General features: G+C 43.3%; 10 non-coding genes across 10 annotated transcripts; all 10 read right to left on the bottom strand.

The window, feature by feature from the left end:
- Positions 1 to 623: 623 nt before the first annotated feature.
- On the bottom strand, positions 624 to 719 carry trnai-uau (transfer RNA isoleucine (anticodon UAU)). The gene is made up of 2 exons: positions 682 to 719; positions 624 to 659 (listed from the first exon to the last, which is right to left on the bottom strand). It is a non-coding gene; the product is annotated as a tRNA-Ile (tRNA).
- A 1,272-nt stretch (positions 720 to 1,991) lies between these two features.
- trnai-uau (transfer RNA isoleucine (anticodon UAU)) lies at positions 1,992 to 2,087 on the bottom strand. The gene is made up of 2 exons: positions 2,050 to 2,087; positions 1,992 to 2,027 (listed from the first exon to the last, which is right to left on the bottom strand). It is a non-coding gene; the product is annotated as a tRNA-Ile (tRNA).
- Positions 2,088 to 3,359: 1,272 nt separating this feature from the next.
- On the bottom strand, positions 3,360 to 3,455 carry trnai-uau (transfer RNA isoleucine (anticodon UAU)). Its single transcript has 2 exons — positions 3,418 to 3,455; positions 3,360 to 3,395 (listed from the first exon to the last, which is right to left on the bottom strand). It is a non-coding gene; the product is annotated as a tRNA-Ile (tRNA).
- A 1,278-nt stretch (positions 3,456 to 4,733) lies between these two features.
- trnai-uau (transfer RNA isoleucine (anticodon UAU)) lies at positions 4,734 to 4,829 on the bottom strand. Its single transcript has 2 exons — positions 4,792 to 4,829; positions 4,734 to 4,769 (listed from the first exon to the last, which is right to left on the bottom strand). It is a non-coding gene; the product is annotated as a tRNA-Ile (tRNA).
- Positions 4,830 to 6,107: 1,278 nt separating this feature from the next.
- On the bottom strand, positions 6,108 to 6,203 carry trnai-uau (transfer RNA isoleucine (anticodon UAU)). Its single transcript has 2 exons — positions 6,166 to 6,203; positions 6,108 to 6,143 (listed from the first exon to the last, which is right to left on the bottom strand). It is a non-coding gene; the product is annotated as a tRNA-Ile (tRNA).
- A 1,244-nt stretch (positions 6,204 to 7,447) lies between these two features.
- Positions 7,448 to 7,543, bottom strand: trnai-uau (transfer RNA isoleucine (anticodon UAU)). The gene is made up of 2 exons: positions 7,506 to 7,543; positions 7,448 to 7,483 (listed from the first exon to the last, which is right to left on the bottom strand). It is a non-coding gene; the product is annotated as a tRNA-Ile (tRNA).
- Positions 7,544 to 8,821: 1,278 nt separating this feature from the next.
- Positions 8,822 to 8,917, bottom strand: trnai-uau (transfer RNA isoleucine (anticodon UAU)). The gene is made up of 2 exons: positions 8,880 to 8,917; positions 8,822 to 8,857 (listed from the first exon to the last, which is right to left on the bottom strand). It is a non-coding gene; the product is annotated as a tRNA-Ile (tRNA).
- Positions 8,918 to 10,195: 1,278 nt separating this feature from the next.
- On the bottom strand, positions 10,196 to 10,291 carry trnai-uau (transfer RNA isoleucine (anticodon UAU)). Its single transcript has 2 exons — positions 10,254 to 10,291; positions 10,196 to 10,231 (listed from the first exon to the last, which is right to left on the bottom strand). It is a non-coding gene; the product is annotated as a tRNA-Ile (tRNA).
- A 1,278-nt stretch (positions 10,292 to 11,569) lies between these two features.
- On the bottom strand, positions 11,570 to 11,665 carry trnai-uau (transfer RNA isoleucine (anticodon UAU)). The gene is made up of 2 exons: positions 11,628 to 11,665; positions 11,570 to 11,605 (listed from the first exon to the last, which is right to left on the bottom strand). It is a non-coding gene; the product is annotated as a tRNA-Ile (tRNA).
- A 1,250-nt stretch (positions 11,666 to 12,915) lies between these two features.
- Positions 12,916 to 13,011, bottom strand: trnai-uau (transfer RNA isoleucine (anticodon UAU)). Its single transcript has 2 exons — positions 12,974 to 13,011; positions 12,916 to 12,951 (listed from the first exon to the last, which is right to left on the bottom strand). It is a non-coding gene; the product is annotated as a tRNA-Ile (tRNA).
- Between the last annotated feature and the right edge of the window lie 420 nt (positions 13,012 to 13,431).

Below are 13,431 nucleotides of genomic sequence, written 5' to 3'. Positions count from 1 at the left end.
CAATTCCACACTGACCTGGTCTGTGACTCACTCCCGCACTAGTCTGGTCTGTGACTCAATCCCGCACTAGCCTGGTCTGGGACTCATTCCTGCACTGGCCTGGTCTGGGACACACTTCCACACTGGCCTGGTCTGGGACTCACTCCCACACCGGTCTGGTCTGGGGCACACTCCCGCACTGGCTTGTTCCGGGACTCACTCCTGCAATGGCCTAGTCTGGGACACACTCCCGCACTGGCCTGGTCTGGGACTCAACCCCGCACTGGCCTGGTCTGGGACTCACTCCCGCATTTGTCTGGTCTGGAACACACTCCCGCACTGGCCTGGACTGAGGCACACTCCCACACTGGCCTCTTCAGGGACACATTCAGGGACCTGTGTGAGTTTGTAGCCAGTTGAATAAAGAAATACCAACTAAACATGGCTTGCCGGCAATTTAAATCAAGCAGGCCGCTGATTCGAAGCATTTTTGAGCTGAACAAGATCACCTGCTCATGTGCTTCCCCAGATATCTGTTCAGATTTCAAATATTTCCAGGATACGTTGATTGATTGCCGAGACATTTGTCAAAGCAGAGAAACTGGAAATTTCCAATAGACGCTTTGGCCATGAGCAGACAAAACTGCTCCAGGTGAGGCTCGAACTCACAACCTCGGCATTGCGCACGCCGAGACACTGACATATAAGTACCGCGCGCTGACCGATTGCGCCACTGGAGCTGCATAAAGACACGGCTCCCAATATCACGTGTTATACCTCCGCGGTTGACAAATTGAATGTGATGTAATATTTTCCGGTTGTATTCACATGTGGTTCCTCACTTATTTGAGGAATTTGCTTCATTACGCAATGCTAAACTGGATTGATATTGGAAAATGTATTTTCAATATTTTCTTCGATTGTTCTCTGAGCCATTGAGGTCTTTAGTCAGGAGAAACCTTATAATCTCATTCTCTGTTAGCCTCAATTACTGATCTTATCTTCGGCACCAAGTTCCAGAAGTTGATCTTGCTCTGAGTTTTGGCATCATACACAAATAGAAACATACCCTTCGGTCCAATCCGTCCATGCCGAGCAGATATCCTAATCTAACCTCGTCTGTATGCCAGCATTTGTCCTATATCCCTCTCAAACCTTCCGACATGAATGTGTTCAGAAAAGATTTACAAGGAGGTTGCCAGGTTAAAAAGACTTGAGCTAAAGTCCGAGGGTGAACAGTCTTGGGCTGTTTTCCCTCGATCATCGGAGGCTGAGTGGTGACCTTCAAACAACGTGTCTACGTGTGCCTCAAACCTCAAAGAATTATGTGCCTGCAACCCTCGGTTCCTCAGGAGGGAATTTAACAGTCAGAGAAAGCCACTTGCGGTGGTTGGGGAACAATTTCGAATTTCTTTGACTTCACGTGTGAAGAAGATTATTGAACACTTCAGATTGAGTATGAAAAAAGCTGAGAGTTTTGAAAAGTTAGACCCCCGTGAGTCTGAAGTGAACCATCTCCCGGAGACGCACTTCCTACTTTACCCTGGTGCCTTAAAGGTTTGATCACACTCAGATGATGCTAGGTCCATTTGGAACACTCTGATCTCCGCCCAAGAAACCCACAAACAAGGTTCTGTATTTTTGCATTTTGATCCTCTTCTTCTCAGCAGTTCTTTATTTGAATCAGACAAATGTTCCAAGCAAAGCCGAATATAACATTCATACGGTTCAATGAGATAAATCTAATTCCTTTTAGATTACAACCTGTGTGAGTTTGTAGCCAGTTGAATAAAGAAATACCAACTAAACATGGCTTGCCGGCAATTTAAATCAAGCAGGCCGCTGATTCGAAGCATTTTTGAGCTGAACAAGATCACCTGCTCATGTGCTCCCCCAGATATCTGTTCAGATTTCAAATATTTCCAGGATCCGTTGATTGATTGCCGAGACATTTGTCAAAGCAGAGAAACTGGAAATTTCCAATAGACGCTTTGGCCATGAGCAGACAAAACTGCTCCAGGTGAGGCTCGAACTCACAACCTCGGCATTGCGCACGCCGAGACACTGACATATAAGTACCGCGCGCTGACCGATTGTGCCACTGGAGCTGCATAAAGACCCGGCTCCCAATATCACGTGTTATACCTCAGCGGTTGACAAATTGAATGTGATGTAATATTTTCCGGTTGTATTCACATGTGGTTCCTCACTTATTTGAGGAATTTGCTTCATTACGCAATGCTAAACTGGATTGATATTGGAAAATGTATTTTCAATATTTTCTTCGATTGTTCTCTGAGCCATTGAGGTCTTTAGTCAGGAGAAACCTTATAATCTCATTCTCTGTTAGCCTCAATTACTGATCTTATCTTCGGCACCAAGTTCCAGAAGTTGATCTTGCTCTGAGTTTTGGCATCATACACAAATAGAAACATACCCTTCGGTCCAATCCGTCCATGCCGAGCAGATATCCTAATCTAACCTCGTCTGTATGCCAGCATTTGTCCTATATCCCTCTCAAACCTTCCGACATGAATGTGTTCAGAAAAGATTTACAAGGAGGTTGCCAGGTTAAAAAGACTTGAGCTAAAGTCCGAGGGTGAACAGTCTTGGGCTGTTTTCCCTCGATCATCGGAGGCTGAGTGGTGACCTTCAAACAACGTGTCTACGTGTGCCTCAAACCTCAAAGAATTATGTGCCTGCAACCCTCGGTTCCTCAGGAGGGAATTTAACAGTCAGAGAAAGCCACTTGCGGTGGTTGGGGAACAATTTCGAATTTCTTTGACTTCACGTGTGAAGAAGATTATTGAACACTTCAGATTGAGTATGAAAAAAGCTGAGAGTTTTGAAAAGTTAGACCCCCGTGAGTCTGAAGTGAACCATCTCCCGGAGACGCACTTCCTACTTTACCCTGGTGCCTTAAAGGTTTGATCACACTCAGATGATGCTAGGTCCATTTGGAACACTCTGATCTCCGCCCAAGAAACCCACAAACAAGGTTCTGTATTTTTGCATTTTGATCCTCTTCTTCTCAGCAGTTCTTTATTTGAATCAGACAAATGTTCCAAGCAAAGCCGAATATAACATTCATACGGTTCAATGAGATAAATCTAATTCCTTTTAGATTACAACCTGTGTGAGTTTGTAGCCAGTTGAATAAAGAAATACCAACTAAACATGGCTTGCCGGCAATTTAAATCAAGCAGGCCGCTGATTCGAAGCATTTTTGAGCTGAACAAGATCACCTGCTCATGTGCTCCCCCAGATATCTGTTCAGATTTCAAATATTTCCAGGATCCGTTGATTGATTGCCGAGACATTTGTCAAAGCAGAGAAACTGGAAATTTCCAATAGACGCTTTGGCCATGAGCAGACAAAACTGCTCCAGGTGAGGCTCGAACTCACAACCTCGGCATTGCGCACGCCGAGACACTGACATATAAGTACCGCGCGCTGACCGATTGTGCCACTGGAGCTGCATAAAGACCCGGCTCCCAATATCACGTGTTATACCTCAGCGGTTGACAAATTGAATGTGATGTAATATTTTCCGGTTGTATTCACATGTGGTTCCTCACTTATTTGAGGAATTTGCTTCATTACGCAATGCTAAACTGGATTGATATTGGAAAATGTATTTTCAATATTTTCTTCGATTGTTCTCTGAGCCATTGAGGTCTTTAGTCAGGAGAAACCTTATAATCTCATTCTCTGTTAGCCTCAATTACTGATCTTATCTTCGGCACCAAGTTCCAGAAGTTGATCTTGCTCTGAGTTTTGGCATCATACACAAATAGAAACATACCCTTCGGTCCAATCCGTCCATGCCGAGCAGATATCCTAATCTAACCTCGTCTGTATGCCAGCATTTGTCCTATATCCCTCTCAAACCTTCCGACATGAATGTGTTCAGAAAAGATTTACAAGGAGGTTGCCAGGTTAAAAAGACTTGAGCTAAAGTCCGAGGGTGAACAGTCTTGGGCTGTTTTCCCTCGATCATCGGAGGCTGAGTGGTGACCTTCAAACAACGTGTCTACGTGTGCCTCAAACCTCAAAGAATTATGTGCCTGCTACCCTCGGTTCCTCAGGAGGGAATTTAACAGTCAGAGAAAGCCACTTGCGGTGGTTGGGGAACAATTTCGAATTTCTTTGACTTCACGTGTGAAGAAGATTATTGAACACTTCAGATTGAGTATGAAAAAAGCTGAGAGTTTTGAAAAGTTAGACCCCCGTGAGTCTGAAGTGAACCATCTCCCGGAGACGCACTTCCTACTTTACCCTGGTGCCTCAAAGGTTTGATCACACTCAGATGATGCTAGGTCCATTTGGAACACTCTGATCTCCGCCCAAGAAACCCACAAACAAGGTTCTGTATTTTTGCATTTTGATCCTCTTCTTCTCAGCAGTTCTTTATTTGAATCAGACAAATGTTCCAAGCAAAGCCGAATATAACATTCATACGGTTCAATGAGATAAATCTAATTCCTTTTTGATTACTACATCGACCTGTGTGAGTTTGTAGCCAGTTGAATAAAGAAATACCAACTAAACATGGCTTGCCGGCAATTTAAATCAAGCAGGCCGCTGATTCGAAGCATTTTTGAGCTGAACAAGATCACCTGCTCATGTGCTTCCCCAGATATCTGTTCAGATTTCAAATATTTCCAGGATACGTTGATTGATTGCCGAGACATTTGTCAAAGCAGAGAAACTGGAAATTTCCAATAGACGCTTTGGCCATGAGCAGACAAAACTGCTCCAGGTGAGGCTCGAACTCACAACCTCGGCATTGCGCACGCCGAGACACTGACATATAAGTACCGCGCGCTGACCGATTGCGCCACTGGAGCTGCATAAAGACACGGCTCCCAATATCACGTGTTATACCTCAGCGGTTGACAAATTGAATGTGATGTAATACTTTCCGGTTGTATTCACATGTGGTTCCTCACTTATTTGAGGAATTTGCTTCATTACGCAATGCTAAACTGGATTGATATTGGAAAATGTATTTTCAATATTTTCTTCGATTGTTCTCTGAGCCATTGAGGTCTTTAGTCAGGAGAAACCTTATAATCTCATTCTCTGTTAGCCTCAATTACTGATCTTATCTTCGGCACCAAGTTCCAGAAGTTGATCTTGCTCTGAGTTTTGGCATCATACACAAATAGAAACATACCCTTCGGTCCAATCCGTCCATGCCGAGCAGATATCCTAATCTAACCTCGTCTGTATGCCAGCATTTGTCCTATATCCCACTCAAACCTTCCGACATGAATGTGTTAAGAAAAGATTTACAAGGAGGTTGCCTGGTTAAAAAGACTTGAGCTAAAGTCCGAGGGTGAACAGTCTTGGGCTGTTTTCCCTCGATCATCGGAGGCTGAGTGGTGACCTTCAAACAACGTGTCTACGTGTGCCTCAAACCTCAAAGAATTATGTGCCTGCAACCCTCGGTTCCTCAGGAGGGAATTTAACAGTCAGAGAAAGCCACTTGCGGTGGTTGGGGAACAATTTCGAATTTCTTTGACTTCACGTGTGAAGAAGATTATTGAACACTTCAGATTGAGTATGAAAAAAGCTGAGAGTTTTGAAAAGTTAGACCCGCGTGAGTCTGAAGTGAACCATCTCCCGGAGACGCACTTCCTACTTTACCCTGGTGCCTTAAAGGTTTGATCACACTCAGATGATGCTAGGTCCATTTGGAACACTCTGATCTCCGCCCAAGAAACCCACAAACAAGGTTCTGTATTTTTGCATTTTGATCCTCTTCTTCTCAGCAGTTCTTTATTTGAATCAGACAAATGTTCCAAGCAAAGCCGAATATAACATTCATACGGTTCAATGAGATAAATCTAATTCCTTTTTGATTACTACATCGACCTGTGTGAGTTTGTAGCCAGTTGAATAAAGAAATACCAACTAAACATGGCTTGCCGGCAATTTAAATCAAGCAGGCCGCTGATTCGAAGCATTTTTGAGCTGAACAAGATCACCTGCTCATGTGCTTCCCCAGATATCTGTTCAGATTTCAAATATTTCCAGGATACGTTGATTGATTGCCGAGACATTTGTCAAAGCAGAGAAACTGGAAATTTCCAATAGACGCTTTGGCCATGAGCAGACAAAACTGCTCCAGGTGAGGCTCGAACTCACAACCTCGGCATTGCGCACGCCGAGACACTGACATATAAGTACCGCGCGCTGACCGATTGCGCCACTGGAGCTGCATAAAGACACGGCTCCCAATATCACGTGTTATACCTCCGCGGTTGACAAATTGAATGTGATGTAATATTTTCCGGTTGTATTCACATGTGGTTCCTCACTTATTTGAGGAATTTGCTTCATTACGCAATGCTAAACTGGATTGATATTGGAAAATGTATTTTCAATATTTTCTTCGATTGTTCTCTGAGCCATTGAGGTCTTTAGTCAGGAGAAACCTTATAATCTCATTCTCTGTTAGCCTCAATTACTGATCTTATCTTCGGCACCAAGTTCCAGAAGTTGATCTTGCTCTGAGTTTTGGCATCATACACAAATAGAAACATACCCTTCGGTCCAATCCGTCCATGCCGAGCAGATATCCTAATCTAACCTCGTCTGTATGCCAGCATTTGTCCTATATCCCTCTCAAACCTTCCGACATGAATGTGTTCAGAAAAGATTTACAAGGAGGTTGCCAGGTTAAAAAGACTTGAGCTAAAGTCCGAGGGTGAACAGTCTTGGGCTGTTTTCCCTCGATCAACGTGTCTACGTGTGCCTCAAACCTCAAAGAATTATGTGCCTGCAACCCTCGGTTCCTCAGGAGGGAATTTAACAGTCAGAGAAAGCCACTTGCGGTGGTTGGGGAACAATTTCGAATTTCTTTGACTTCACGTGTGAAGAAGATTATTGAACACTTCAGATTGAGTATGAAAAAAGCTGAGAGTTTTGAAAAGTTAGACCCCCGTGAGTCTGAAGTGAACCATCTCCCGGAGACGCACTTCCTACTTTACCCTGGTGCCTTAAAGGTTTGATCACACTCAGATGATGCTAGGTCCATTTGGAACACTCTGATCTCCGCCCAAGAAACCCACAAACAAGGTTCTGTATTTTTGCATTTTGATCCTCTTCTTCTCAGCAGTTCTTTATTTGAATCAGACAAATGTTCCAAGCAAAGCCGAATATAACATTCATACGGTTCAATGAGATAAATCTAATTCCTTTTAGATTACAACCTGTGTGAGTTTGTAGCCAGTTGAATAAAGAAATACCAACTAAACATGGCTTGCCGGCAATTTAAATCAAGCAGGCCGCTGATTCGAAGCATTTTTGAGCTGAACAAGATCACCTGCTCATGTGCTCCCCCAGATATCTGTTCAGATTTCAAATATTTCCAGGATCCGTTGATTGATTGCCGAGACATTTGTCAAAGCAGAGAAACTGGAAATTTCCAATAGACGCTTTGGCCATGAGCAGACAAAACTGCTCCAGGTGAGGCTCGAACTCACAACCTCGGCATTGCGCACGCCGAGACACTGACATATAAGTACCGCGCGCTGACCGATTGTGCCACTGGAGCTGCATAAAGACCCGGCTCCCAATATCACGTGTTATACCTCAGCGGTTGACAAATTGAATGTGATGTAATATTTTCCGGTTGTATTCACATGTGGTTCCTCACTTATTTGAGGAATTTGCTTCATTACGCAATGCTAAACTGGATTGATATTGGAAAATGTATTTTCAATATTTTCTTCGATTGTTCTCTGAGCCATTGAGGTCTTTAGTCAGGAGAAACCTTATAATCTCATTCTCTGTTAGCCTCAATTACTGATCTTATCTTCGGCACCAAGTTCCAGAAGTTGATCTTGCTCTGAGTTTTGGCATCATACACAAATAGAAACATACCCTTCGGTCCAATCCGTCCATGCCGAGCAGATATCCTAATCTAACCTCGTCTGTATGCCAGCATTTGTCCTATATCCCTCTCAAACCTTCCGACATGAATGTGTTCAGAAAAGATTTACAAGGAGGTTGCCAGGTTAAAAAGACTTGAGCTAAAGTCCGAGGGTGAACAGTCTTGGGCTGTTTTCCCTCGATCATCGGAGGCTGAGTGGTGACCTTCAAACAACGTGTCTACGTGTGCCTCAAACCTCAAAGAATTATGTGCCTGCTACCCTCGGTTCCTCAGGAGGGAATTTAACAGTCAGAGAAAGCCACTTGCGGTGGTTGGGGAACAATTTCGAATTTCTTTGACTTCACGTGTGAAGAAGATTATTGAACACTTCAGATTGAGTATGAAAAAAGCTGAGAGTTTTGAAAAGTTAGACCCCCGTGAGTCTGAAGTGAACCATCTCCCGGAGACGCACTTCCTACTTTACCCTGGTGCCTCAAAGGTTTGATCACACTCAGATGATGCTAGGTCCATTTGGAACACTCTGATCTCCGCCCAAGAAACCCACAAACAAGGTTCTGTATTTTTGCATTTTGATCCTCTTCTTCTCAGCAGTTCTTTATTTGAATCAGACAAATGTTCCAAGCAAAGCCGAATATAACATTCATACGGTTCAATGAGATAAATCTAATTCCTTTTTGATTACTACATCGACCTGTGTGAGTTTGTAGCCAGTTGAATAAAGAAATACCAACTAAACATGGCTTGCCGGCAATTTAAATCAAGCAGGCCGCTGATTCGAAGCATTTTTGAGCTGAACAAGATCACCTGCTCATGTGCTTCCCCAGATATCTGTTCAGATTTCAAATATTTCCAGGATACGTTGATTGATTGCCGAGACATTTGTCAAAGCAGAGAAACTGGAAATTTCCAATAGACGCTTTGGCCATGAGCAGACAAAACTGCTCCAGGTGAGGCTCGAACTCACAACCTCGGCATTGCGCACGCCGAGACACTGACATATAAGTACCGCGCGCTGACCGATTGCGCCACTGGAGCTGCATAAAGACACGGCTCCCAATATCACGTGTTATACCTCAGCGGTTGACAAATTGAATGTGATGTAATACTTTCCGGTTGTATTCACATGTGGTTCCTCACTTATTTGAGGAATTTGCTTCATTACGCAATGCTAAACTGGATTGATATTGGAAAATGTATTTTCAATATTTTCTTCGATTGTTCTCTGAGCCATTGAGGTCTTTAGTCAGGAGAAACCTTATAATCTCATTCTCTGTTAGCCTCAATTACTGATCTTATCTTCGGCACCAAGTTCCAGAAGTTGATCTTGCTCTGAGTTTTGGCATCATACACAAATAGAAACATACCCTTCGGTCCAATCCGTCCATGCCGAGCAGATATCCTAATCTAACCTCGTCTGTATGCCAGCATTTGTCCTATATCCCACTCAAACCTTCCGACATGAATGTGTTAAGAAAAGATTTACAAGGAGGTTGCCTGGTTAAAAAGACTTGAGCTAAAGTCCGAGGGTGAACAGTCTTGGGCTGTTTTCCCTCGATCATCGGAGGCTGAGTGGTGACCTTCAAACAACGTGTCTACGTGTGCCTCAAACCTCAAAGAATTATGTGCCTGCAACCCTCGGTTCCTCAGGAGGGAATTTAACAGTCAGAGAAAGCCACTTGCGGTGGTTGGGGAACAATTTCGAATTTCTTTGACTTCACGTGTGAAGAAGATTATTGAACACTTCAGATTGAGTATGAAAAAAGCTGAGAGTTTTGAAAAGTTAGACCCGCGTGAGTCTGAAGTGAACCATCTCCCGGAGACGCACTTCCTACTTTACCCTGGTGCCTTAAAGGTTTGATCACACTCAGATGATGCTAGGTCCATTTGGAACACTCTGATCTCCGCCCAAGAAACCCACAAACAAGGTTCTGTATTTTTGCATTTTGATCCTCTTCTTCTCAGCAGTTCTTTATTTGAATCAGACAAATGTTCCAAGCAAAGCCGAATATAACATTCATACGGTTCAATGAGATAAATCTAATTCCTTTTTGATTACTACATCGACCTGTGTGAGTTTGTAGCCAGTTGAATAAAGAAATACCAACTAAACATGGCTTGCCGGCAATTTAAATCAAGCAGGCCGCTGATTCGAAGCATTTTTGAGCTGAACAAGATCACCTGCTCATGTGCTTCCCCAGATATCTGTTCAGATTTCAAATATTTCCAGGATACGTTGATTGATTGCCGAGACATTTGTCAAAGCAGAGAAACTGGAAATTTCCAATAGACGCTTTGGCCATGAGCAGACAAAACTGCTCCAGGTGAGGCTCGAACTCACAACCTCGGCATTGCGCACGCCGAGACACTGACATATAAGTACCGCGCGCTGACCGATTGCGCCACTGGAGCTGCATAAAGACACGGCTCCCAATATCACGTGTTATACCTCCGCGGTTGACAAATTGAATGTGATGTAATATTTTCCGGTTGTATTCACATGTGGTTCCTCACTTATTTGAGGAATTTGCTTCATTACGCAATGCTAAACTGGATTGATATTGGAAAATGTATTTTCAATATTTTCTTCGATTGTTCTCTGAGCCATTGAGGTCTTTAGTCAGGAGAAACCTTATAATCTCATTCTCTGTTAGCCTCAATTACTGATCTTATCTTCGGCACCAAGTTCCAGAAGTTGATCTTGCTCTGAGTTTTGGCATCATACACAAATAGAAACATACCCTTCGGTCCAATCCGTCCATGCCGAGCAGATATCCTAATCTAACCTCGTCTGTATGCCAGCATTTGTCCTATATTCCACTCAAACCTTCCGACATGAATGTGTTAAGAAAAGATTTACAAGGAGGTTGCCAGGTTAAAAAGACTTGAGCTAAAGTCCGAGGGTGAACAGTCTTGGGCTGTTTTCCCTCGATCATCGGAGGCTGAGTGGTGACCTTCAAACAACGTGTCTACGTGTGCCTCAAACCTCAAAGAATTATGTGCCTGCTACCCTCGGTTCCTCAGGAGGGAATTTAACAGTCAGAGAAAGCCACTTGCGGTGGTTGGGGAACAATTTCGAATTTCTTTGACTTCACGTGTGAAGAAGATTATTGAACACTTCAGATTGAGTATGAAAAAAGCTGAGAGTTTTGAAAAGTTAGACCCCCGTGAGTCTGAAGTGAACCATCTCCCGGAGACGCACTTCCTACTTTACCCTGGTGCCTCAAAGGTTTGATCACACTCAGATGATGCTAGGTCCATTTGGAACACTCTGATCTCCGCCCAAGAAACCCACAAACAAGGTTCTGTATTTTTGCATTTTGATCCTCTTCTTCTCAGCAGTTCTTTATTTGAATCAGACAAATGTTCCAAGCAAAGCCGAATATAACATTCATACGGTTCAATGAGATAAATCTAATTCCTTTTTGATTACTACATCGACCTGTGTGAGTTTGTAGCCAGTTGAATAAAGAAATACCAACTAAACATGGCTTGCCGGCAATTTAAATCAAGCAGGCCGCTGATTCGAAGCATTTTTGAGCTGAACAAGATCACCTGCTCATGTGCTTCCCCAGATATCTGTTCAGATTTCAAATATTTCCAGGATACGTTGATTGATTGCCGAGACATTTGTCAAAGCAGAGAAACTGGAAATTTCCAATAGACGCTTTGGCCATGAGCAGACAAAACTGCTCCAGGTGAGGCTCGAACTCACAACCTCGGCATTGCGCACGCCGAGACACTGACATATAAGTACCGCGCGCTGACCGATTGCGCCACTGGAGCTGCATAAAGACACGGCTCCCAATATCACGTGTTATACCTCAGCGGTTGACAAATTGAATGTGATGTAATATTTTCCGGTTGTATTCACATGTGGTTCCTCACTTATTTGAGGAATTTGCTTCATTACGCAATGCTAAACTGGATTGATATTGGAAAATGTATTTTCAATATTTTCTTCGATTGTTCTCTGAGCCATTGAGGTCTTTAGTCAGGAGAAACCTTATAATCTCATTCTCTGTTAGCCTCAATTACTGATCTTATCTTCGGCACCAAGTTCCAGAAGTTGATCTTGCTCTGAGTTTTGGCATCATACACAAATAGAAACATACCCTTCGGTCCAATCCGTCCATGCCGAGCAGATATCCTAATCTAACCTCGTCTGTATGCCAGCATTTGTCCTATATCCCACTCAAACCTTCCGACATGAATGTGTTAAGAAAAGATTTACAAGGAGGTTGCCTGGTTAAAAAGACTTGAGCTAAAGTCCGAGGGTGAACAGTCTTGGGCTGTTTTCCCTCGATCAACGTGTCTACGTGTGCCTCAAACCTCAAAGAATTATGTGCCTGCAACCCTCGGTTCCTCAGGAGGGAATTTAACAGTCAGAGAAAGCCACTTGCGGTGGTTGGGGAACAATTTCGAATTTCTTTGACTTCACGTGTGAAGAAGATTATTGAACACTTCAGATTGAGTATGAAAAAAGCTGAGAGTTTTGAAAAGTTAGACCCCCGTGAGTCTGAAATGAACCATCTCCCGGAGACGCACTTCCTACTTTACCCTGGTGCCTTAAAGGTTTGATCACACTCAGATGATGCTAGGTCCATTTGGAACACTCTGATCTCCGCCCAAGAAACCCACAAACAAGGTTCTGTATTTTTGCATTTTGATCCTCTTCTTCTCAGCAGTTCTTTATTTGAATCAGACAAATGTTCCAAGCAAAGCCGAATATAACATTCATACGGTTCAATGAGATAAATCTAATTCCTTTTTGATTACTACATCGACCTGTGTGAGTTTGTAGCCAGTTGAATAAAGAAATACCAACTAAACATGGCTTGCCGGCAATTTAAATCAAGCAGGCCGCTGATTCGAAGCATTTTTGAGCTGGACAAGATCACCTGCTCATGTGCTCCCCCAGATATCTGTTCAGATTTCAAATATTTCCAGGATACGTTGATTGATTGCCGAGACATTTGTCAAAGCAGAGAAACTGGAAATTTCCAATAGACGCTTTGGCCATGAGCAGACAAAACTGCTCCAGGTGAGGCTCGAACTCACAACCTCGGCATTGCGCACGCCGAGACACTGACATATAAGTACCGCGCGCTGACCGATTGCGCCACGGGAGCTGCATACAGTCATGGCTCCCAATATCACGTGTTATACCTCAGCGGTTGACAAATTGAATGTGATGTAATATTTTCCGGTTGTATTCACATGTGGTTCCTCACTTATTTGAGGAATTTGCTTCATTACGCAATGCTAAACTGGATTGATATTGGAAAATGTATTTTCAATATTTTCTTCGATTGTTCTCTGAGCCATTGAGGTCTTTAGTCAGGAGAAACCTTATAATCTCATTCTCTGTTAGCCTCAATTACTGATCTTATCTTCGGCACCAAGTTCCAGAAGTTGATCTTGCTCTGAGTTTTGGCATCATGCACAAATAGAAACATACCCTTCGGTCCAATCCGTCCATGCCGAGCAGATATCCTAATCTAACCTCGTCTGTATGCCAGCATTTGTCCTATATCCCACTCAAACCTTAC

This window comes from Chiloscyllium plagiosum, unplaced genomic scaffold (assembly GCF_037043375.1).
Source record: "Chiloscyllium plagiosum isolate Xiang-an unplaced genomic scaffold, Cpla_swu_hap1 HiC_scaffold_21, whole genome shotgun sequence".
Classification (NCBI taxonomy): domain Eukaryota; kingdom Metazoa; phylum Chordata; class Chondrichthyes; order Orectolobiformes; family Hemiscylliidae; genus Chiloscyllium; species Chiloscyllium plagiosum.
Note: the sequence above shows the minus strand (reverse complement) of the source record. Positions and strands in the feature narration are given on the sequence as shown.